Consider the following 26,956-nt stretch of genomic DNA (forward strand, 5'->3'; position numbering starts at 1 on the left):
GTGTCTGTGACTTGTGAATGCCATGGATGCATGACACATGTCTGTGACAATGTTCAGAATCACTGATGCAGCCTAGTTATCCTTGCATCCACTGTGTCTGGGGTGTACGAGTCCAGATGGATGAAAGTATGTTGAAGTGTGTGCATGTGATATCATGACCCATGATGCATGTGAGTCCAAAAACAACATTGTATGCTTCAAGAGTGCCTTGGACATGTTTGCTTATGTCCATAGCATGCACCATGCCTGTTACTGCATGTGTTTTGCCTGCACTGACCCATGTGTTGTGGAGGGACATGATGGAAGTGATCTTTGACAGTGCCACTCATCTGCTGTTGCTTCCTGTATAGGGGACCATTGTACAGTACCCTGATGCTTGTGTTCTATGTCTCCCTCTACACAGCGCAAAGTGAAGAAGAGGGCGGAGACAGTGCTGTGTAGCTAAGCGGCGGGGATGCCCCCACGGCTGCAGCGGAAGGGGTGGGTGAGCCCCCACAGGGGCTTGCAACGGCGGAAGACGGTGTAGAGCCATCCAGGTTGGTGGTTTCCACAGAGGAGGAGGAGGCCGCTACTGAGCCGCACATGGGGCCTGGTGGGGGCATCCCTGCTGGTGCAAGTGGTGCAGTCCAGGGGCAGGAGGCAGCACAGGTCGCCGTGGAGGTGCCTGTGCATGTCTCTGTCCCTGACACTGTGACTGCACCACCATGCACCAGCAGGGATGCCCCATCCCAGGCCCGTCCGCAGGTAGGGGGGATGTCCATGTCATCTGACTCCCCTCCACCTGCGGACGAGGGGACCCCTGGCCGTATGGAGAAGGTCCTGATTGGTGTTGCGTTGCGCACGGCTGTCATTCGTGATGAGGTGCGTGCTTCCCGGGGGGAGCACGCACGTCAGCACGAAGAGCACCGTGGCAACGTGGCCCAGTTGGGAGCGGTCATGGTCCGGGGTCTCGTACATGTGTCGGCACTCTGGCGACCCTCTCCTCCTCTGTGGAGGCTATGCGCCAGTCGTACTCCATGCCGTCTTCCGGCCCAGATGCCACCAGGGCCCCCTGTGGACCTGCCCCGACCAATGCCGCCACCTCGGTGGGGATCCCATCCCTGCCACAGTCGGGAGTCGGAGGTCCAGCAGGGGTGGACACACCAGCAACTGGACCCCAGCAGATGGAGGATGTGACGGCATCATCGGGCAGGGCATGGGCACGACGGCGTCGGTGGATTCCATCAGCCTGGATGCCGTCGTGCTGGCACAGGCAGTTGCGTTGGAGGCAGCAGCAGGCTCGACTTGGGAGGCATCATGGCTCGGGGCCATCAACATCAGGGGTACAGGCATCGGCCGGAGGGCAGGAGAACCCTGGAATGGGAGTGGCTTCCGTGTGGGAGCGGTTGGGCCAGCAGATAGGTGCGGAGCGGCAGCGGGCAGAGGAGGAACGGCTCACAATGGTCAGGGCGGAGAACTCCATGCGGAGGGCGCTGAGGCGGGCTGAGTGCCTCGAGGGTCTTCGCAGGGAGTTGGAGCTGGACACTGCATTATCCCTGCGGGACCTCGGGGCCAGGGAACATGCCCGCCTCCAAGCCATTGAACAGGAGTTCGATGATGCCCTGGCCCATGACAACAACCAGTGAGCCGTCGGACTAGCCCGCTGCCCTTGTAAATAGTTATGTAGTTAGTGTTAGGTTTCCTTTGCTTTTTTATTTATTTTGGACCTTTTGGACAATGGGCCACATTTTTGTATATAGTTTTTTTTATTAGGTAGTATTTTTATGTAGGTTTCATTTCTTCAGTTGGGATCATGGACCCTAGTTTGTTTATCTGTATATAGTTGACTGTAGGATTTTTTTTTTTTTGGATTTACCCATGGAGCAATGGTTTTCGGTTTTGTTTTTACCTTGGATTTACTTTCTTGAACTGTGACTTTGGACACCTTTCCTTTGGATTATGATTTGTCGTTTTTCATTATTTTACGGACATGCTGCTTTTGATTTTTGATTCCCATTGTCATTTGTTTATTTTTAATTCCATTTATGCTGTTTTTAATACATTTTTTTCATCAAACTTCAATGTGTAGTATCATCTCATTGGTATCATGCATATCATGATATGGGTTTTGAGATTCACTGACACCCATTGGGTGTATGTGAGGGCCATGTGTTCATTTCAAAACTTGCAATTGGGGTTCTATCATGTCATTGCCATTTCTAAGTGGGTGGATGCAATACTCGGGTGGGTGTTTGGCATTTGGAGGCTGACCATAAGGGCCAGGGATCTAAATTGTGATAACAGGTTGGCTGGGGGACATGTGTGGGGGCCTGCTGGCAGGTGCCCCGCAATGCTGGGGGGTGGGGGTGCAGGGGGACATGAGTGGGACATGAGTGGGGGCCTGCTGGCAGGTGCCCCGCAATGCTAGGGGGTGGGGGTGCAGGGGGACATGAGTGGGACATGAGTGGGGGCCTGCTGGCAGGTGCCCTGCAATGCCGGGGGTTGGGGGTGCAGGGGGACATGAGTGGGACATGAGTGGGGGCCTGCTGGCAGGTGCCCCGCAATGCTGGGGGGTGAGGGTGCAGGGGGACATGAGTGGGACATGAGTGGGGGCCTGCTGGCAGGTGCCCCGCAATGCTGGGGGGTGGGGGTGCAGGGGCACATGAGTGGGACATGTGTGGGGGCCTGCTGGCAGGTGCCCCGCAATGCTTGGGGGTGGGGGTGCAGGGGGACATGAGTGGGACATGAGTGGGGGCCTGCTGGCAGGTGCCCCGCAATGCTGGGGGGTGGGGGTGCAGGGGGACATGAGCGGGACATGAGTGGGGGCCTGCTGGCAGGTGCCCCGCAATGCTGGGGGTGGGGGTACAAGGGGACATGAGTTGGTGATCAGTAGTGCAAGGAGACATGTGCCTTTGCTGGGGTGCATGCCCATGTTGGGTGGGCTGCCTGCGGGACATGACCAGGGATGCAGGGTAGTCCCCTCTGGTGTGGGCTGCCTGCAGGGGTCGTGGAGGGTGTACAGGGAACACCTGGGAGGACCCACACTGCCAAATCACATGTGGGACTCGCCGGCACCCCTGAAATACACGTACCCTGCTGAAATTGCGTGTGTAAATTCTCGCGCACCCCTGAAATACACGTACCCTGCTGAAATCGCATGTGAAGATTCTCACGCACCCCTGAAATACACATACCCTGCTGAAATCGCATGTGAAAATTCTCGCGCACCCCTGAAATACACGCACACGCTCCCCCAGGCCCGATCGCGTGGAAGACTTCTCGCGCACCTCTGAACTACACGCGCCCAGACCAATCGCGTGTGGAACTTCTCGCGCACCCCTGAAATACACGCACACGCTCCCCCAGGCCCGATCGCGTGTGGAACTTCTCGCGCACCTCTGAACTACACGCGCCCAGGCCAATCGCGTGTGGAACTTCTCGCGCACCCCTGAAATACACGCACACGCTCCCCCAGGCCCGATCGCGTGTGGAACTTCTCGCGCACCTCTGAACTACACGCGCCCAGGCCAATCGCGTGTGGAACTTCTCACGCACCCCTGAAATACACGCACACGCTCCCCCAGGCCCGATCGCGTGTGGAACTTCTCGCGCACCTCTGAACTACACGTGCCCAGGCCAATCACTTGTGGAACTTCTCGCGCACCCCTGAAATACACGCACACGCTCCCCCAGGCCCGATTGCGTGTGAGACTTCTCACGCACCCCGGAAATACACGCGCCCAGACAAATCGCGTGTAAAACTTCTCGCGCACCCCTGAAATACACGCACCCAGGCCATTCGCGTGTAATACTTCTCGCGCACCCCTGAAATACACGCACACGCTCCCCCAGGCCCGATCGCGTGTGGGACTTCTCGCGCACCTCTGAAATACACGCGCCCAGGCCAATCGCGTGTGGTACTTCTCGCGCACCCCTGAAATACACGCACCCAGCCCATTCGCGTGTGAAACTTCTCGCGCACCTCTGAAATACACGCACACGCTCCCCCAGGCCAGATTGCGCATGAAACTTCTCGCGCACGCGTGTTCCCGAATCCCGTAATACACGTTCCCCGCTTTGCGTTTGCTGTTTGCCAGTCCAGTAAACTGGTCCAGGGTTGGCGCAGCCCTTTGCGATGGTTTTGCGATCTGGATGGCTTTTCCTTGCGCGAGGGCGTTCTTGGGGGCGTAACTGGCGCTGCTGCAGGGTCGCTGCGCCACTCTGCGCCACGTATGCTTTTGGAGGCGAGAATCCATGAATACGCTGTGCGCGGAAATTGATTTTATCGCACGCGGCTGGCGCAGACATTCGCACGGGCACGCTGTGCATCAGCCGCGTGTGACACTTTTGTGCGAATTTCCATGAATTACCCTGTTAATCTTTCAGAAAGAAACCTCACACAGTGAAATAAATAATTTCTTTTGTTTAACTTCTGCTGTGTTTTTGGTCTGTAGAAGTCAGGGAGAAGAGTATTATGCATGAATATTTATTTTCATAGCATTTTTGGGTCCTCTCAGTGATAAGATGGAAAACGTAGTTACCATTGGGAAGTATCCTTTGTGGCAAACAGCTGATGCTTTTTTTTAAAGTAAATGCATGGTTGCATTGAACAATTATTGGAGTTCCTGCACTGCGTGCATTTATCATCAAGATGCAGATAGGTGGTGTGTTCATTTAAATTATTGTGTAGAATATTTTCTACATATGTAATACATTGTTCGAAGCCAGCCATCTTTTCCGCACAACACTGTTTTGTTCCTAATGTGTTATATTTATTTTCAAGTTTAGCCAAGTTTTGGTTCCCCGTCATGTACATTTTGTACTCTTGAGTAGGCAAATAATTTTTACTGCTGAAATTTAATTGACAGTCCATTTATAAAAAAGGGTGTAAAATACTTGCACCTTAAAAACCTTATATGAGGCAAGGATGAGGATGGAATGTCTACTTTAAACATCCACTAACCTTTACCTGGCCAATCGCGTGTGGAACTTCTCGCGCACCCCTGAAATACACGCACACGCTCCCCCAGGCCCGATCGCGTGTGGAACTTCTCGCGCACCTCTGAACTACACGCGCCCAGGCAATCACGTGTGGAACTTCTTGCGCACCCCTGAAATACACGCACACGCTCCCCCAGGCCCAATCGCGTGTGGAACTTCTCGAGCACCTCTGAACTACACGCGCCCAGGCCAATCGCGTGTGGAACTTCTCACGCACCCCTGAAATACACGCACACGCTCCCCCAGGCCCGATCGCGTGTGGAACTTCTCGCGCACCTCTGAACTACACGTGCCCAGGCCAATCACTTGTGGAACTTCTCGCGCACCCCTGAAATACACGCACACGCTCCCCCAGGCCCGATTGCGTGTGAGACTTCTCACGCACCCCGGAAATACACGCGCCCAGACAAATCGCGTGTAAAACTTCTCGCGCACCCCTGAAATACACGCACCCAGGCCATTCGCGTGTAATACTTCTCGCGCACCCCTGAAATACACGCACACGCTCCCCCAGGCCCGATCGCGTGTGGGACTTCTCGCGCACCTCTGAAATACACGCGCCCAGGCCAATCGCGTGTGGTACTTCTCGCGCACCCCTGAAATACACGCACCCAGCCCATTCGCGTGTGAAACTTCTCGCGCACCTCTGAAATACACGCACACGCTCCCCCAGGCCAGATTGCGCATGAAACTTCTCGCGCACGCGTGTTCCCGAATCCCGTAATACACGTTCCCCGCTTTGCGTTTGCTGTTTGCCAGTCCAGTAAACTGGTCCAGGGTTGGCGCAGCCCTTTGCGATGGTTTTGCGATCTGGATGGCTTTTCCTTGCGCGAGGGCGTTCTTGGGGGCGTAACTGGCGCTGCTGCAGGGTCGCTGCGCCACTCTGCGCCACGTATGCTTTTGGAGGCGAGAATCCATGAATACGCTGTGCGCGGAAATTGATTTTATCGCACGCGGCTGGCGCAGACATTCGCACGGGCACGCTGTGCATCAGCCGCGTGTGACACTTTTGTGCGAATTTCCATGAATTACCCTGTTAATCTTTCAGAAAGAAACCTCACACAGTGAAATAAATAATTTCTTTTGTTTAACTTCTGCTGTGTTTTTGGTCTGTAGAAGTCAGGGAGAAGAGTATTATGCATGAATATTTATTTTCATAGCATTTTTGGGTCCTCTCAGTGATAAGATGGAAAACGTAGTTACCATTGGGAAGTATCCTTTGTGGCAAACAGCTGATGCTTTTTTTTAAAGTAAATGCATGGTTGCATTGAACAATTATTGGAGTTCCTGCACTGCGTGCATTTATCATCAAGATGCAGATAGGTGGTGTGTTCATTTAAATTATTGTGTAGAATATTTTCTACATATGTAATACATTGTTCGAAGCCAGCCATCTTTTCCGCACAACACTGTTTTGTTCCTAATGTGTTATATTTATTTTCAAGTTTAGCCAAGTTTTGGTTCCCCGTCATGTACATTTTGTACTCTTGAGTAGGCAAATAATTTTTACTGCTGAAATTTAATTGACAGTCCATTTATAAAAAAGGGTGTAAAATACTTGCACCTTAAAAACCTTATATGAGGCAAGGATGAGGATGGAATGTCTACTTTAAACATCCACTAACCTTTACCTGGAGCCAATGTGGTAAATAGCACTGTGATTGGTCTGCGTCAGCAAGACCTGTGCTAAAACTTGAGTGATTGGTGTAATCACAGGGTTCATAGCATCTTTGAGATATTCAAGACTACAATTCTAACATTCAAAACCTGACATCCAGTGCAAGCACTGTTACAAAACACACACAAATAAAAGGTTTCATTTGTAACTGAAATAGAAACTAAGCAAGACATGTCCCTGTAGATGTAATCCAGAAAGGTATATAATTTTATGTAGTGGTTCAGGCAGACTTCCTTCAACTTCTAAGCACTGTGATTATAATTGCCTCAGTCGATAATTCACCAAATTCTGAAGGATGCAGGCTAACTGTGATTTGACCATGAGATTATTTGCATGCAAGGGAAGCTCAAAGAGTTAGTGCTCCTCTTTTCGATTGGTGGGAGGGTGCTACTGCACTCTGGGCCTCATTACAGGTTTTGTGGTATTCCAGTGGTAAAACCACTGGATTACCACCAAACAGAATTATCGTTACCACCACTTGGTCCGGTGGAATTACCGCTTGATTTCAAGTGGTGCTATGCCGGTGCTAGACACCATTTATGTAGTCCATACAACTTGCATGGTGATTTCGGCGGATTTCCACTGGCTGTAATTCTGACGATTTTGCAGACTCTGACACCTTGATTGCGAGAACGGACAAAGACTGTTAGTCGGAGGAAACCGCCTACTTCCTGGCATTAGAAAGTGGGAGCTGAAAGATAGGGCACCATTAACGAGCCTGCAACATCTAAGAAGTTCTCCAGATGCCTATAGCAGGGAGTGGGAGATTACAACCTTCTTGATTTATCCAAAAAGTGCAGATTAAACAAAACAGCCCTATATGTTTTTTCAACAAAGTTGTGCACAGAAAACGGAGTTGTCGTTTTGTGTATCCACACTCAAAAGAAATTGTTTCCCCCGATGAAGCCCCCCACACCCTGAAATTCTTCAAGAACATCCTAGGATAGAGGTATCTTGAATATGGGGCAGAAACACAGTGTGTCGACCTGCAGTCTGATCCACCGGAATACCAGCAAACAGAAATACCGTTATTGCCAGTGTTGGTATGGCAGTGTTAGTCTCCATGGTAATTTCGGCAGATTTCCACTGGTGGTAATTCTGACGATTTTGTCAATTGTTGGCAGTAAGGTGGCGGGGATTGCCCCCAGCATTTTTCTCCACCTCACCACCACAGTTAGTATGGTGGTGCGGTAATGCGGCGGTAATGCACCACTACATTACTGCTGTTTTTTCCTTCACCGCCGTACTTGTAATGAGGCTGTCTGTGCTTTTTAACTGTTAATTGTGAGAGAAATCTACTTTTCTGTCACAATGTGGACCGATGACACATTAGAATCATTTCCATACTTTTTGCACATGTCAGCTGGATGTCACATACTTTTTACTCCCTTGCGAAGGAGAAACTCATTTTTACTCCCTTAAAATTGGATTTAGTCTAAAAGTTTAAAAATAGGGAATAAAATAAACCTCAAAATCATATCTAGAGCACTGGGTCTATTTGCCCCATTCGTTTTGTAAATTCTGGTTGGCCCTGCCTGAATGGTATTACCTCCTCCCTAGTATTATGGCCTGGGTTGGCATTTCCTCATAGGTGGTGTGCATTTCTTATTAATGAGGACTGGCTCAGTATTCCCTAAAGTTACAAATACTATGTCTGCCATCTCTGAATCAGGCAGTGAAAACAGCTTCTCTGTGTCCCTGTGATTTTTCCTGCTCTCTCGAGTATAAATATTGTTTCCGGGACACCTACCCTCCATAAACTATAACTGCCTATAGTTTCTATTAAAATCAGTGACTGGTCAGGACAGGAAGACAACTTTCCCTATTTTAAACTTATTGCATCAAATATTGGTGTGTGGTTTATTGAAGAAATAAAATTTGAATTACACTAAAAGATGGTACTGAAGCTTGGTTTTCAATAGCTTTATTCTACCCACTTCTGAACCATCGATTTAAAAAGGGCGAGCTCGAGAACCAATTAAACACTCTTTCGCACCCCAAACTTTTTCCTAATTTATTAGGGTTTTAAGAATGGCAAAAATGAGTGTTGCTCATTTACTCCAAAGATATTACTCTAATTGCTTAGTACTCTGGGTGTACCAAATATTTAGATTACATCCCACTTTGTCATGTCTTGGGACCCTAATGAATATAAAAGAGGGTAACTTAAGGGCCTCATTAAGAGTTTGGCGTTATTTCAGCGGTACATCCGGTAAAATACAGCCAAACGGAATTACCGTTACCGACACTTGGTCCCGTGGGTTTACCACGGGATTACAAGTGGTGGTAGGTGGTGTAAATCCCCATTTTCTGGAGTCCATAAGACTCCATTAGGGACTTTAGGCAGAATAACCTCTCGGTAATTCCGCTGGTGGTAATTCCACCAAATTTGGCATTTAGATGTGTAAGATAAATTGTGTTCACAGAATTAGTCCCACTTTTTTCGCACACCGTCAAACTCGTATTGAGGCCCTAGTGTCTGTCAATCTACCCCCTTTGGGCAAGGGGCTCCAGATTATCATGGCTGTAATATCTTGCACCCTCACAATTAAAAAGAGTGTGGGTGTCCACAGATGGGCTACATGGTGCAAGACCACCTCTGGGGACCCCGATGAATAGATAACCATCTGATCTGGTGTCTATATGTGGGTTATACTCCATTAAGAAGGGGATGCAGCTTAGATTGCATGTGTATGGGGCTATGATACCTTGCATCCCAAAAATAATACACAAAGGGTTGAGGATGTAGGGAGGGAATATGCAGTGCAGCCTCATCTCTTGGTACTCGAATGCATATAAAAAAGGTGAACTTGGTGTTTAACTGTATGCTATGCCCTAAAAAGCATGGTATACAGATTTGCCTGGGTGTTTATGGTATGATATCTTGCATCCACACTCATATAAAGGGTTGGGTGGGATTCTGAAATATGCTACATAGTGCAGAACCACCTATTGGAATGCAAATAAATATATAAAAGGGTCACCCAGTGTTTAACCATAGGGTAACACCCAAAAGGAAGGGGGTGCTAATGATTATGGATGTCTACGGGGCTATGATAGCTTGCATACCCATACTATAAATGATGGTTGGCTGCAGGAAGGGTGGCTACATGGTGACCAACTATCTCTTGGGACATCTATAAATATAAAAATGCTGCCTCTGTGTTAATATCTTTGGGGAGTTCGCAGGTGGACTTTCATGGCTATGCATGGAGAAATGAAATATTTCACCCCCATAACGAAAAAATGGTGGGAGATCCAGCGATGGGCTTCATGTTGCAGAACTATCTCCCGTGACTAGAGTAAATACAAAACAGGCTAAACTGCTATCTGACTAATGAGTAAATACTATAGGGCAGGTGATTGCAGGTTACCATGGGTGTGTATGGCCCTATGATATCTTGCATATGCACATTTGGAAAAGATGAGGGATTAAGGGAGGGGCAACATGGTGCTAAATATATATATATATATATATTATATATATATATCTCAAACTAGCTTGATGTCGAAGCATGGGTTACCCCTTTAAGAAAGGGGATGCAGATTATCATGATTGTGTAGAGGAGTATGACTCAGGCCTCACAAACACTTCAGAATCCCACTAGACCTGCAGGGCTAGTTCCTTAGTTTACTTACTCGTCCTAAAAGACATGCACTCAAGCCATGGTGACTGGTGACAATGTATTTACCTGTGTTTTCTGTAAAATGTCTCAATAAGCATACTTCATGTATGGTACAATTCTGCCACCTGAGACCAGGAATGCACAGTGAAACTTGTTTCGCCATTTACTGCACACAAGGTTTGTTTGCATTAAATGCCAAATTAAAGTTTCAAACATCCCCATACTCACAAGCAAGGTCACCATTAATAAAACCTCCTCACTAATTCTAGTGGGCTAGTAGATTTTGCAAGCCCTGGTATGATATATTGCACCCCACAATAAAAGGGTGATTGGAAAGGATGAAGGAGCCACACAGTGTGTATACCTTTTGTGGGACCCCAATAAATACTAACCCCCTGAGCTGGTGTCTATCTGTGTGTTAACCTCTTTAAGGAACAGGATGCCGGATATCTTGAGTGTGCATGGGGCTATTTCTTGCTTCACAAACATAAAGATGGGTGGGAGATGCAGGTGGAACTACATGGTGCACAACCATTGATTTAGAATAAAGTAAATATAAAATAAGCTAGTATGGTATCTCACTGTGGGTTAACCCCCAAACGGTCAGAGGATGCAGATTGATATGTGTTCCTATGGGCTATGATATTTTTCATCTGCATAATATAAAAAGGGTGGTAGGATTCAGTTAGGGGCTACATGGTGCAGAACTATTTCTTGGAACCATATCAAATGCTCTATCCTGCCCCAGTCACCACACTCAATCAGCCATGGATCTTGAGGTTATTGACTGTATACCAGTGGACTAATTGCCTAGCTATTTTCCATCTTCAGAAACCAAACAAGATCTTAGAGCTCAGTATCATTGTACTATCTCTTAACCTGCTGGGGATGGAGGTGATCCCTACGGTAGGAAAAGCTAACGAGTACATATAGAAGGTCCTTATTAAAAAATATATGATTTTCCCTTCTGCCTGTCTTGATTTTCTTTTCAAGATCATGTGATGGTCAGGCTCAGCATGGTTTAATAGGAGTTAGGAATTGAGGTGGACAGAAATATACTTTTCATAGGGCTAGCCATAGATAAGTTGTGTGGATGAAGACAATTTGGATCTCCAGGTAGTTGGAGATGAGCCTGGTGGAGGTACTAGAGATACGTTGAACGTTGTGGTACACCGAGTTGTGCTGTGTGTCATGGTGATCAGCGGTGACTTGGGTGTTAAGGTGGCTAAAGATGAGTTGTGTATGGAGGGGGTTGGAGATGAGTGGGATTTCAAGGTGGCCAGGTTACCCAGTCCATAGATATGATTCGGACATAAAGGTTATCAGGGATAGGTTTGGTGTTGAGATGGCCAGAACTGAGTTGTGTTTCTAGGCACCCAGAAATATATTTGGCCCTGAGGTGGTCAGAGATGGGGTGGTTGATGAGATGACCTGCGGGAAGTGTTGGGTAATGGGGTGTCTGAGGGAAGTGGTTTATTTGTTGAATGGAGATGAGATGTTACTGAGTAGGCTGAAGAGGAGTTCAACAGTGAAATGGCCTGCGGTAAGTTAGGTTTTGACTCAGCCAGAAAGAGGTTAGGTGCTGCCACTATCAGAGATCAAGTGGTTGTTGACTAGAGTGAGGACCCGAGTTTCGATGTGGCTTGAGTAGACTTATAATTGAGGTGACTGGAGACGACTTGAGTTTTGAGATGACCAGGCATGATTTGCGTTTCTATGCAGTGAGCAATATGTTGGTCCTGAGGTGGCAAGACAGGTTCCAGGGCAATCAAAGCGGTGGTCGGGGACGACAGGGTTTCACGTTTTCCCAGAAAGCTTTGTCTGAGATACAATGTGGTTGTTGGGCAACGTGTTGAATACCCAGAGAAGACCTTCACCAAGGTCACACCATGAAGGAGGCTTTTGTTCTAGCTCACAGACTCTACTCATCACAAGTACATATTGGGTCCGCCTGTATCAATGCACTGGATCAGTTGACCGTATTCCCTCATAAATACCTTTGTCCAAGGTCACTGGAACTATTGCCCACAGGCCACCTAACATCACTCAGAATCATAATATGCCTTCAACTCAAAATGGTCAAATATGCGTGGACATCAACCTCACAGAAGCTCCCAATAGGGTGATTGATCTGTAATGGACTGGTCTTTATCAGAGGCAAGAGATTTCCAAACAGAGGCAGAAACCAGAAAGGATGGCCGAGCTATTGCAGCGTCAAATGTCATACTAGTTAGTGTCTCTGATATGCTGTTAGGGATGAGGGTGTGCCAGTTACATGTCACACCACTGTTTCAGAAAGACTGGAAGAATTGTGTCAAAGTCACACCACGTCATTTCACTGAAACCTGAAAGGCTGATAGGGCTGGAGAAGAGTCAATCATTGGCATGCCACAAATTATGAAAGGCTGGTAGGGCTGGGGTAGATTCAGGAAAATGTCAGGTTGGCCCTCAGTAAGGCTAACAGAGCTGGAGCAGAGTGAGTCTCATGTTAGTCTTAGGATGCTAGCTCAGCAACTGCCCATCCAAGGCATGGGACCAGCCTGCAGATACCAGGTTTGAATCTTATCAGGATCAACTCAGCCCTTCACTCGTCTGAGGTTGATAAACTGAGTACCATGAATACTACAGTACTTATAAGTGGAAGGTAAATGAAAGAAGCGCAATGTTGAAAAGGTGGTATATTAATTTCTTTATTCTCTCCATCCAGAATCTCTGCTGGAAAGAACTGATCTGGTGCAGTGAGAAGTGGTGTTTAAAATACAAATAATACAGAGTTGTGTAGAGCAGGGGAGATGGCACCCAGTGGTACTCCATCCATTGTGGGGTATCTGCAAACATCATGGTCATGGGCAATGTCCTTCTAATTTGTTTTCTCTAGATGTGGAAATTGCTTTTGTAGGCGTGCTAATTTCATTGTGCGCAACTGACTAAGGAGGTAAGCCACGTCGCGAGCAGGCATAGTTAGTGAGCTGTCATCTCTGAAGGGAGTGTGGAAGGGAATTCCCCCTCATCAACCACTGCACATCTTTACACAGCTATATAACAGGTACACCTTACAGCACTGTTTCTATGTTTACTCGCTAAAAAAAACATAAACATATGCTTTAGGGGTTGAGTTTATAATCCAAGCCAAGACTTCAAATTGAAACCAAGACTTGGAAACAAACGGTCATCCGAAAATGTATTACAAAGAACAAATATTGCTCATCACAACTCGTGTAGCTGGAAAAAAAAATCAGACAGCATACATTATTTGCCAGGCAGAATAACGGCAACCAGAAAGACCAAGCCAGAAAACACAAGAGTGTGCGCGCCACTAGAATTAAGAAATTTAGGGCCGACGGGTACATGCAGCTCACAATTTATGTGTAAGAATAACTCCAGCATGATAACCAGAATTCCTGAGCCACTGCTTAACATTGATGTTACATTGCCCTGAGAAAAAAAGCAGTGACAGCACTTAACAAGAACAGCCCTACAGATAGGGTAAGTACCAGGCACGTTTTTCTGCGTAGAAAAATTTAGATACAAGATATTTTTGGATCAGTGGTAGCAGCAGAGGAATTGTACAGGAAGGAGCTGTACTAATATTACTGCCTGATCTGAAGAGGAACTTTAAAAATTAATATTTAAATTAGCATGAATTACTAGGTGAAAAGAAATGAGGGTTATTATTAAGGTATTTATTGTGCGTATACCTAGCTTTGGGAAGCAACAGATCACTTTATACGTCATAAGGGATGTACACAGCGATGGGAGCAGATCCCCAGGGATCAATGCAAAGGACTGGGGAGCTAACAACAGAGTTGGGGAGGGCAGGTAACTTGGGAGCAAGAGATCTGAAAACAACCAAGGGAGGAAATATGGGGAGCAGATCATCCAGTCTAAGGTAAAATGGGGGATGGAGGATGTGTGGACCTAGGTATTATGGAGAACCCATTCCTTTAAATGAAGGCTCTTAAATTCCTTCCTGAAATGTAGAAGTGAAGCAACAAGTCTATTGCTCGTGGGGGGAGATTCCTGAGTCTGGGGGCATAGTCAGAGAAGGCCTGTCTTCTGCCCCTTTCCTTCCTGCGCTTTTGGAGTTCAAGTCTGCACATTCCCTTGCTTCTGCTGGATCATAGGAATCTGGAGATGCTGTACTTCTCACTGAGGTAGCTTGGGGACTTGAGAGTGACGACTGTGTAGATGATGCAAGATTTGACGGTGATACAGGCTTGCAGCGGCAGACACTGCAGTTTGATGAGGATTGGGGTGCTGTGGTTAAAGTTGCAGAGTCCTTTGAATAGTCCTGCTGCAGCATCTAGGACAGATCTCAGGGGTGCCAGAGTGGTAGCCGGGAGGTCTTCCAGGAGGGCATTGCCACCATCCAGATAGGAGAAGAGCAAGGCTTACACAGCGGACCAGAAGTTGCTTGCTGGGTGAAGGGGCTGACTTTCCCCATGATGAAAAGTTGGTACCAAGCTAATTGTGCCTTCCTTGCTATGTGCTCCTTGAAGATGAGGTGTCGGTCAATGAAGAATCCAAGGGATTTGGTGCAGGTAGTCAGCTGGGATGTCAAGCTCTAGAGATTCATAGTTGAAAACCAGGTCTGGATTACAACAAGATATCTATTCTTGAGTTGAAATACATTTCCACTTCCCTATAAATTACCCCTTTCACCAATGTGAATTATTGGTCTGTAGAGATGGAGCACGACCTGAATCCGTAAAGTGTGATGTATTGCTGTCTTCCATAAAGGATGAAAGTCAGATTATTAAACAATAATGCTGCATTCCAAGGACATTACCAGGTGGTAATGGTCCTTGGCCCACGTTAATGGGCCTGAGCACATCCAGAGCCTCTAACGAGGGCCAAGGGACTTAACTTTTTGTAAAAGCACACAGAGGGGGCATTATTGCTATTAGGGCATTCCACATGAGGTGGGTAGAACGTTCTGTTTAAAAGAAGGGAAGACAAGGGGAAAACATAGACACTTTGGTACATTAGACTTCTATCAGCCGGTAAAGCCCTCTGCCACTGCCTTGTCTGCAAGGGAACTGCTAACATTACCATATTCTAATAGAAACTCCATTAACATTATATGCATGATAGCCACCTTAAAGAAATACAGTGCCCTGATGGAGAATGGTTCTTCTGTGAAACTGCTTAGTAAATTGGATAACTGCCTGGATAGTTTCGAAGGTTCCTTAACGCATCGGATGCTGAGATGTGTTTGTATGTGTTGCATGGACATCATTTCTTCAGTAGATTGCCTCACAAGGCCGCAGTAGGCATTCAAGGAGGTGTGAACGAGCGGCCAGGGCAGTGGGCCAGAAATGCGCTGGGGTCTCCTATTCCCCGCTGGTTGGAATCCTGCAGACTGCTCAAATGAGTATTAGTTTTGAATGATTGTCATGCTTTATCTAGCAAAACTATTACTGGAACCTACTCCGACTCCCCTGTAAAAATATAAGCAGCAACTTCCATACTGGAGACGATGCACACGCCAGAATAATGCATTTATAAAAGATGGAACTACACATGCAGAGTCTGACGGTGGGCGGAGGTGGGGCGTTGCACTCCCCTTACAGCCTGGCATCATTACAGCGTTTACAGTGCAGGGCTCAAGAATGCCCTTCTAGAGTGACACACGTCTTTACCGAAAATACCCCAGGTACCTTTTTTAGGTGATTCCTGACAATAAGAAGGGGGGGGGCAAGAAGCCACACACCTAGGTGTGAGGTGGCTGTTGGCGCCGGACGGCCAGTTGGTGCCCAGTGCCAGCAGACATGCGCATGGCCCCAGGCAATATTCTTGCTCTATAGTCCGAGCTGCTCGAGTAGCCCTGCAGAAACAACACTCAGCTAGTAGTGGATCAGGATTCTGCGTTCGCAGAACCATCATTTCTTTTGCCCAGCTCCCACCAACCCCTTGAAAAGGTACATTTGGGCAAGCACAGGACAACAGACATTGCCTGAAAGTCGTGGAACAGAGATGTTGGCGTGGGCCTGGAAGGAAACTGCCCTCAGGCTCAGGAGTGCTGCACCAGCCAATTTACAGGTCCCAAATACAAAAACCTGGGACGCCATGCTGGGGGCACCCTGTGAGCAAGGAGGGGCATCTTCCAGTTTTTGGCCCAAGTGACCAAAAGTACAGAACTAAGAAGACACTGCACACCTGTTTTTTTGGGAATATCTATAATACGCAGAATATGTTTATTAGTATCGTGTATAATAAAAAGCCACAGCCTTTTTTATTGGCAACACAAAACAAGTTTCTGAGTGATGTTTTATGTATTTGCTACTATGGGAAAAGTCCAAACAGATGTTATGTCCCATAGGGCTAGCGGTTCCTCAGCTTATGATGTTTGCCTTTCCAGGGCATAACTGTGGCAGGGGTTTTATGTGGCCCAGTGATAACAGGGGCAAAGCCCCAGTAGTCTCCAGCTGCTCCTGGTGGGTGCTGCTGCAGCTGAACTTGGGCTCCAGGAGACACTGTGCAGGTGCCTGGCGATAAATGTACACTCTGAGAAATGCATGCATTTAGGGAAATGACTCCTCTGCTGCTGGAGCAGGACAGCAAACACCTCACACCCGAAAGCTGAAGCTATGGAAATGAGCATTCATGGTTCGTGGTTACAGATGTTTTACAAACGGTGCTCACGAAGGATGCATACATCAGTCACGAGCACAGACACATTTTCAAATATAAATATTGACCTCCGTTATTTATGTTCCAACAAAATGCTCTTCGATTTTACGAAAAGCAGACAGGAGGTACCATATTGGTGCTACCTGGGAGCCTCCTTTTTCTCATAAAGATTTATTTATGGAATTATGGTGATTTACTCACAGACTGGATTGTTTTTATAATGCGAGAGTGATTTATTTACAGCCTGGGGTGTATTTACAGAACACGCTAGAGGGAGAGTTATTTACAATATGCCCACTAAACAAGCCCACCTTAGACCATGCTCAGTGACCAAAAACAAGTTTGCAGGGTGACGTGATAAATTGTATTGAGCCGGTTGACCCTTCCTTAAGGTAATCTAAACACAGCCCTTCCCCCGTCCCTGCTCTTCCAGCACCCGTCCTACTTAAAGCACTGCCTATGGCATAATTGTCTCTTGCACACAATGTAAACACCCGGTTCAGAACAATGCAAAATGAATTGTTTTTAAGAAAGAATTCCAAGCGTGGATTCATTTTTCATCGAAATGCATGCGTCTGCAAATGGTCTCATTGCTCAATTTCTATGCATTCAGATATCTCTGCAATTCAACGTTTAAAAATGGTTTTCTTACATAAATCTGCATCAAGAGTTCAGAATCGCTCCGCGCAGAGGAGAAGGCCTCTCTCTGGTCACCTTGGCTCGCGCCGTAGGGGTGAAGCACATGACATCGGGGCTGACGTCCGACCAAGGAGCACATGCATCTGTTTGCGCTGTTACTGGTACCACCACCTCTTGTTCTGCTCCGAGGACTCACGTGCCTGTTGGTCCGCAAGGGTGTGCGGTTGTTGAAGAAGCAAGCAGGTTACAGCCAGGCATGGTGAAGGCCCACCTTAGAGCTTGCGCACGCCCTGCGTGCCTGGTCTCCGCTCGTGCCTGGTTAGTTGTACAATAGCGCCATAGGCACGCCGATCCCACAGAGACAAACTCAGAAACGGCGAGTGATACGACAGGCGCGGTGCTCTGAAATCGCACATCACACAGGAAACTGCAGCGCACTCACTCACAAGGCGAGAATAAGGGGCGGGAGTAAAGACCACTGTCCATTTAGAGCTGAGCGTCCCGAGAGTGGAGGTGAAGAGGCCGGGGCGTAAATGGTTGTATTTTTCAGCCTTGGTGTGATGTAGAGTGGTCACCGCTCAGGCGCTGAGCTTCGGCTGTTCCTCCACAGCTTCCCCCTTGCCCCCTCCCCTTAGAGCGTAGAGCGAGAATGATCTGAAGAGAGAGGAAAACCACACCGGGTTTCCTGCCCACAAGTGCGCCTTGTTGGGCCCACCTTGGCCTGGGCCCACCCACGCCCAATGCTGCTTCCAACGCCAGCGGACACAGCGAGCGAGCAGTCACAGCACCGGCGGCATTAACATAGTTGTCAAATGTTTCCCTGCCGTGTATGAGTAGACTCGTGGCTGCATGGTGGGAACCGTACCTGTCATCCAAGCAGGGCAATTGGGAGGGAATATTGCTTCTGGCAGAAGGGAGGATGTTCGTGTGTTTAGTACAAAAAAGAGCGTCCTTAACGAGCTTAATGGTCTCAGAAGCAGTAACTATAACTACACGCTGGTGACCTTATTTCTTTCACTCAATGACTTGAAGGAGCAGTTGTAAAATCGAGAGGATTTGATTAGGCTCACAATAGTTTGTCTGCAGGTACTTCGAGGCTTTCATTACCGATGGGGAAAGTTAAAGTTGTATTCATACTATTTTTGGTCACCATGTTTGCATATATATATATATATTTTTTTTTTTACACGGCCCGCGGCAGAGGCCGTGTAGTTATGGTTAAGTTGCTAAACTCATAGGAAGAGCACTTTTCCGGCGGCTTATAACTTCGCTCCCCCGGGACGAATCCTCACCAAACTTTGCTTTAAAAAAGTATATGGCCGGCTCTATATTTTTTCTGCAGGTTGGGCGAGGTTTTGTGCGGGGGGGGAGTTGTAGGTTGGGTCCCAATTTTTATTTCCCCATAGACTGAAAAACTTTGCGCATGGCTACAGGCCGAACGGCTGGATGGATTTTCACTAAATTTGCGACAGGGGGTTGGGCCAGAAAGCGTGCTTTTGTGTGTTTGGTGCAAATCGGACCGGTACATTTTTTGCAAAACACTGAAAAATGTGTGGTATCTGGATCTGCTCTGCAGACCCATTTCCCTGTTCGCTCTGTGTGCTGTCGGTGACCAGTGGACGCGGCCGGTGTTTGGCTGGAGGGAAGCATGCTGTGCGGCAACGTTTTTGGGAGATGCCGCCATGGAGTATCGTAGGATAGTCGCATGCCGAAAGGCGTTGAAAGAATGGTTTGCAGGATCGGCTGAGTGAAAGAGGGGAAAGCGAAGATATTGGCAATGTTTTGTGCAGTAGGCTACGGCTGCCGGTGGTTATGTTGATGCTGTGCGTTTGCGTTATTTTGCAGCGGTGGGTTTGTGACGAAATATTAACCTGCTTCTTTGACTTGGCTTGCAGTGGGTCTGGGAAAGGCGTAGCCTTTTCAGTGCATGGCCATGCTATGTAGAAAAAGCTTGGGGCTTGGGTACCACCCCCCCGGAATGTAATGTCTGTATGCATGGGAGAGCAGTGAGGCACTTAGCAATTAGGTAGGCGGGCGAGTTTACTCACACCGTTGCTGCAAGGGAGACCATAACGACACAGAGAAAAGGAAGGATTGTTTGGCGCTGCAGCACACTGTTGCGATATGGACCATTTCCGCAGCTACTGACATACACTGGATTGGTGGTTTAGTGCACAGGAGACTATGATATGTTGGTCAATGTAGGCATACTCTATAGGGGATAGGGAGTGCCTTGGAGAAAATATGATATTTGCAGTTGGTGTACTATGTTGTGTTGTGCTTCTAAAGGCCCTACTGCCTTGTGTGCATGGCAGTGGCCTTTGGCTGTAACAGTGTGGGCACTGGTTGAAAGTAGGTGTGCAAGTGTTGCTTTGGTTGGCTCCTTTAGTGTAGGTATTCGTACGTGTAGGCAGGAAAGCACAGTGGGAATTGTTAGCATGCATGCCTCTATTGCCTTCCAGTGGGTGTGGAGTAGGACTAGGCAATTGGGTGCATGGGCGTAGGCCTCCACCTATGTACAGAAGAGCAGAAGAGCCTCGGCCTTGGGCAAAGGCTTGCATTACGCAGGGAAGTTAGACTTTGACAATATGACGATATTTGCAGTTGAAGTGCTATGTACTGTGCTATTGATATGTGGATAGCACACATATCTTCAAATAGTAGCATAGGTGTTGGGCACACTACCTGAAACGCATTGTAGGCATGTATGGGAGGACTGTGATAATGGTGTGTGAAATGCACATATACGCAGAAAGAGTGCATTGAGTTCAGGTAGACTGCATTCCCGCAGCTACTGACTTACACTGGATTGGTGGTTAGGTGCACAGGGGACTATGATATGTTGGTCAGATACTGTAGGCAGACTGTATAGGGGAAGGGGAGTCCCTTGGAGATAATATGAGGATACTTGCAGTCGGTGTACTATGTTGGTTGTGCCTCCAAAGGGCCTTCTGCCTTGTGTGTATGCAATGGCACTGGCCCGTAACAGCGTGGGCACTGGTTGAAAGTACATGTGCGAATGTTGCTTTGGTTGGCTCCTTTAGTGTAGGTATACGTACGTGTAGGCAGGAAAGCACAGTGAGAAATGTTAGCATGTATGCCTCTATTGCCTTCCAGTGGGTGTGTAGTAGGAATAGGCAATTGGGTGCATGGGCCATAGGCCTCTGCCTATTTACCGAAGAGCCTCGGCCTTCGGCACATGCTTGCTTTACGAAGGGCAGTTAGAAATTGACAATATGATAATATATGCAGTTGGAGTCTTATGTTGTGTTGTGCCTGCAAAGCCCCTAATGGCTTGTGTGCATGGCTGGGGCCCTTGGACAAAACAGGAAGGCCACTGGTTGGAAGTAGGTAACAGATTGTTGGCTTGACTCTTGGACATAACAGGGTGGACACTGTTTGGAAGTAGGTTATAGAATGTTGCCTTGATTGCGTTAATTACTGCACCAATATGTACCTGTGGACAGGAAATATAAGTGGGTACATGTTTCAATGAATGGTTCCATTGCTTTGCAGTAGGTGTGGGGAAGAAGTAGGTTGTTGGCAATGAAACTGCAACGAAATGCTGCAATGTGTGGGAGTACTGTGCTATTGATATGTGGATAGCACACATATGTACAAAGAGTAGCGTAGGTGTTGGGCACACTACCTGAAATGCACTTTAGGCATGTATGGGAGAACTGTGATAATGGTGTGTGAATTGCACACATACGTAGAAAGAGTGCATTGAGTCCAGCTAGACTGCATTGGGGATGGGGAGTGAATTGTAGGTAATATGATGGTATTTGTAGTTGATGTATGACAGTGTCCTGTGCCTGCAAATGTGTACTGGATTGTGTGCATGGCCAGGGCTATTGGATGTAACAGTTTGGCCAATGTATGGAAGTAGGTTGGAGAATGTCGTGTCGTGTGACTTTGTTAATTTACCCACACGTACCGGTAGTCAGGAAACGTACGTGGCCACATGGTAGTATGCAGGTCTATATTGCATTTCAGTGGGTGTGTTGAAGGAGTACGGTATTGGTTTCATGGGCGGAGGCCATAGGCTTCCGCCTATGTAACGAAGACTGTGGGGCTTGACAACAGCCTTGTTTTAGGGAGGGCAGTTAGACATTGGCACATGGAATGAATTTGTATGCAGGTACTCGCATGTACTTTATCGTGGGTAGTTGTGGAGGCGAGTATCATTTTTTGGTGAGTGCAGGCAGACTCTATTGGGGATGGGGAATGCATTGGAGACAATATGAGGATATTTGCTGTCAGAGTGCCATGTTGTCTTGTGCCTGCAAAATTCATACTGGCTTGTGTGGATGGTTACAGCCTTTGGCCGTAACCATGTGGTCACTGGTTGGAAGTAGGTGTGAGAATGTTGCATTGTTTGAGTCCGTTGCTGTATCTATACTTACTTGTAGGCAGTAAAGCACTGTGGGAAATGTTATCATGCATGTCTTTATTGCCTTCCAGTGGGTGTGTAGTAGGACTAGTCAATTGGGTGCATAGGCCTCCACCTATGTACCCAAGAGCCTAGGGCTTGGGCACAGCCTTGCTTTAGGGAGGGCAGTTAGACATTGGCAGATGGAAGGAATTTGTATGCAGGTACTCACAGATAGTTAATTGGTGAGTAGTTGTGGAGTTGAGTATCATTTTCTGGTGAGTGCAGGCAGACTCCATTGGGGATGGGGAGTGCGTTGGAGAGAATATGACGATATTTTCAGTCGTAGTGCTATGTTGTATTGTGCTTGCAAAACCCATACTGCCTTGTGTGAATGGCTGCGTCCCTTGGACATAAGAGGGTGGGGTCTGGTTGGAAGTATGTAACAGAAAGTTGACTTCATTGGGTTCATTACTGAACCGATATGTGCCTGTGGACAGAAAGGGTAAGTGCTGACATGTTTCCTTGCATGGGTGTATTGCCTTGCAGTGGGTGTGGCAAAGGAGTAGGGTCTTGCTAAGAAACCTGCAACGCAATGCTGCTATGTATCGGAGTACTGTGATATTGGTATGTGGATTGAAGACATATGTACAAAGAGTACTTTCACTTTGCCACAGGCCATTTGCATAAGTTATAAGCGTACCTTGCACCATTGAATACACTTGTAAATATGTAAGTGTGGTAAGATCTGCGCCTTTCCAGAGTCAATGTGGAGGACATGGTGCAGGTCGTAAAGAGGCTTTTGTGAGATAAGACACCATTTGCATTAGGAGGGGTGTGGAGGTGAACTGAGCTTCCGTTCAGGGAGTGCAGTAAGAAAGTGGGAAATGCACGGATTGTTTTACTGCGTAACGGTTGCGACATGGCCCATGTACGCAGATGCTAACACATAAAGCGTTGTGGGGTAGGTGCGCAGGCGACAACCTTTAGAGGCTATTGGGGATGGGGAGTGTATTGCAGATGGTATAGGGATTGTTGTAATCGGTGTACCATGTTGTGTTGGGAGTGGCAAGCGCGTACTGCCGTGTATGGATGGCAACGGGAGTTTGCAATAACAATGTGGACATTGTTCGGAAGTAGGTTTAAGAATGTTCCCTTCTTTGTGTCAGTTCTTACACTGATATGTAAGCCAAGCGTACACCGCTGGAAATATGTATGTCTCCTGTGGGTGCTCACTGTCGCAGCATGGTTGTGGAGGAAATTTTGCAGTTGGCATACCATTAGAGGTGGCGTGAAGTGACAGCACGTGAATATGGTGACCGTTATTGGCCTTGTTGCCATTCACATACTGAGATGACACAATTAATGGACAGTATGGTACACCTCTCATAATACCCTGTACTTTGAGATCGAAGGAAGGCAGTGCAACATAAGACAAGTTAATAAGTTATACATGAAAACTATGGAGAATGTACAGTCCAGCACACATACATTTACAGCCGGCAACATCATGAATGCCGTTAAGTGGAGCTAGATAGAGGATGGCAGGCCATCTGACTGTTACCTTTGTTTGGCGTACTTGTTCAGATGGAGAAAGGAAGTGGGTGGAGCTTTATGTGTGTGGAATTTTAATGTGTGCATCGGTTCTGTTACATATTCCTGTGTGCCGCCTACACCATCGCAGCAGTCACTGGTGTTAGTGACTTTACTTGTGGATAGTCATCCATCACGGCGTGCACTCCAGGTATTTAATTTATGTGCGTACCAAGCATAGCACACTCTGTCATGTGAACATCTAGTTCTGGAACAGAACAACATAAACAAAAGCAAAAGCGGACATGCGCAGACAGTTTACGGTTCCAGATCACTCCATACTTTACTAACAATACAGTGAGTGGTTGGAAGTGCTTTATTTTGTCACAGAATGTAAACGCAGTTGGTGGAATCACTGCTCCTTTATTTCGCAAACAAAATCCAGTGACCAATGCCGTCTGTGCAATTCTGTTCTTCTGTTCTCGTGTAGCACAGTGTGAAAAGGAGTACATAGTGCTGCTTGGTGGCCCGTGTGGAAGAAAACATTTTCTGCGAAGGTAGCGAAGGTAGCATCTGGTGCCACTTGGATGGCTTATAGAATAAAGGTTACCATATTGGTTTGTACAGCAGGAACCGCAAGTGGACATACCGGCCCATAGCGTTCGGCCCAGATAATAAAAATGGAAAAGAAATTGCTTATGGTAATTTTCCAGTGGTCGGTCCACCAGCCGTCTATTGGAATGTGGAAGGTGTGGCACGCACAGTAGGGTGCCAGATATCTGAGTAGAAAGAGGAATAAGAGTAGATGTAAGTAGCGGGTATTAGTTGCAGCGCAGAGGACAAAACTTTGCTGGAAGGATGATGTAGTAATAGCTGCATGCCTGATGAACCTTGAAGTGTGTGTTAGTGTGTAGCACCATATGTGAACCCACTGCCTTGGTGTCGGGTTTGTAGGTAATACTGTGATTGTATGGCTGCACACAAGAAAATGTCTTGGAACCGTTGGCACTAGATGATGTTTTCATGTGTTGCTTTTTTACAAAATTTGACAGTGGTAGCAAGTGTAGTTGGACCCACGGCACAATGTGTCTGTGTGTCTACAAAGAAAGTAATACAATAAGAAACGTAATGGGGGTCACCTCGTATTGCTGGAGAATGGAGGGGCTGCTTTGGTAAGAAGCGTGTCAATGAAATGTGAGCTGTACATGTTTGTATGCCGGTTGACAGCTGCATGCACCTGTGTCCGTTATAACGTATAGTACACTGATGTTGCGTAGATGTGATTTTGTGAAAGGGCATACAAAGGGGAGAACACGGAATGTAGCAGTGTACCAGTGCGCAGAAGGTGAGGTGCTTTAGTGTTCGACTTGCTTTCCATGTTCATCGTGCCTTGTATGTCTGCATTTCTGCATTTGGAGGGGGTGGGGAAGAATGGCAGCAAAAGAAAGTACAATGACAGTTGCAATTTACTGGGAATGGTGGAGACATGGCAGTGTAACAGGTTTTTTTTACTGCCGTTACAAAGGTCTGTGTGTATGGCGAGAAAGTGAGCGGTAGAGCAAGTTTTTAAATATGCATACTGAGGAGCATGTTAATACTCTTAATGCTAATATACATGTGATGTAAAGGTGAACTTACATAATTTCGGCAAATTCCATGCTTCTATTCGGAGGGTGTGAAATTGCAGTGTACGGCGTATGAGATCGTTGCAGAGTGTGTTTGGGACACATGCACAGAGGAACTGCAGTGCAAGTTATGTATCTTTTTTGCTAGACTTCTATACAATATCTGACCTTGGAGCTAAACATGTTTCCCCCTCAAGGCTGTTTTACAATGAGCGTGTGTCCTGTTTAAGGAGAGGTATGTTAGGTTTCGATTTCCAGAGATGATGAAGGAAAAAAAGGAAGGAATCAGCCGGCAATGTGTTTCGATTGTGGCTTGTCTTTATGAATGTTGGTTGTGTCATTACGGTGACGGCAGTGCAACGTACAAGTACATATGATTCTACCGTACAAATGGTCACGTGAATGCACAGATGGCAAAATATATAAAATGTGCTTTTACAGTGGGTAAGGACAAGTTAGATGTGCAGTGTGTTACGAGGCAACGGTGGGTAATGTGAGGCTGTGTTTGCTGTTTCAGAACACGTGGGTGGGTGGTCCATAGTACGCAGTTTGGTGTCGTACTGCATGACCTTTTTTGGGGCTACTGTTTAGGAAAGGAAAGCAGTTAGTGTGACCGTTTATCTAACATTGTAAGGCAGTTATGGGCTTTAAATGGTGTTTTCTTTACACAAGAAAAAAGGGTAACAGAAGTTTTAAAAGTTAAGCAGTAAGGCAGTGGTTGCAACGTGGCTGGGGAACTATGATGTATGTGCTATAGTGAAATATGGGTTGGCTACGTTTTTTGGAAATGGTGTACATAACAATCAAAGTGACCTAATGGCCTACATGGTGGCAGTGGAAAGCAAGGAGCCAAATGTTGCAGAAGTTAGGACAGTTACATAAGATGTATTGATGTATGCATGAAGTGGTATTGTTGTGATTGTCCAGATTGTAGGGTAGGTTACTGTAGTGTTGTTAATTCAGTGTGTGCACTTATGATAGGGTTAGGTGACCAGTGTACGTAGGAAACAGGTTATGTATTCTGTGGAAGAAATAGCAGGCAGTGTAAACTGCAGTGGGTAAGGGTTAGGTGGCTGTGTTATCTGTGGGGTTGATATGATATGATATGATATGGCATTTGTAACGCGCCTATACAGAAGTGTTTCAAGGCGCGTGGATAGATGTTTGTATGTATAGTTCTGCAGTGCAGCGGTAATAGTGGGCAGGGTGTACAATGTTTAGTGTATGGCAGGAGGCCCTACAATGTACAGGGTGTAGTGAAGCATGTAGAACGTGGCCACAAGCTGCATAGTGTAATATAGGTGTGCATTGTCAGTGGTGGTATTGGTATGTCTATAACAGTGATATGTGCACTTATTGCACTGTGGATATTGTACACAAGTATAATAGCAATCGTTGAAGACTTACTGTTTGCATTGAGGAAGGCCTGCACTGTGTTTTGTGTATGGAGTGTAAAATGTTGTCGTACTGGTTGCAGCATTATGTGTGGGGAAAATAGAACACAATATGTTAGCGTAGGTATTTCGTTAGTTTCCAGTACACTACGTAGCATATATATCTTTATTTTGTGGACCCTCATAACTAGTACTTCATATGTACTATGCTTTGAACCAGTGTACTGTGCAAACAGCGCAGTTCCTGTTGTTCTGTGCATAATCATTGGGTCTGCAGGGAAAAAAAATCCATGCTGGATTAAAAAGAAAAACTTCCAAATTTCGTTGCTACTATGGTGCACAATGAATGATAGCAACGTTTGGCTTGGTTACAGCACTTGTTAAGGTGTACTGTTGACGTTGGAGGAAATGTAATGATGTACGATATCTGAACTATACATGTTGGTAGGTCAGGTGGCGTTCTTTAGAAGGAGGTG

The 26,956-nt window shown here is 46.9% G+C and overlaps 1 protein-coding gene across 1 annotated transcript in view; it reads right to left on the reverse strand.

Moving 5' to 3' along the window:
* The window catches only part of IL2RB (interleukin 2 receptor subunit beta), a 260,299-nt gene extending 242,134 nt beyond the window's left edge, over positions 1-18,165 (reverse strand). The window contains exon 1 of the mRNA XM_069653014.1: positions 17,570-18,165. The gene's annotated coding sequence lies outside the window, so the exon portion shown is untranslated. The remainder of the gene's footprint in view (positions 1-17,569) is intronic.
* Positions 18,166-26,956: the final 8,791 nt, after the last annotated feature.

The sequence above is a fragment of the Ambystoma mexicanum genome, chromosome 3q, assembly GCF_040938575.1.
Source record: "Ambystoma mexicanum isolate Mex_15411 chromosome 3q, UKY_AmexF1_1, whole genome shotgun sequence".
Classification (NCBI taxonomy): domain Eukaryota; kingdom Metazoa; phylum Chordata; class Amphibia; order Caudata; family Ambystomatidae; genus Ambystoma; species Ambystoma mexicanum.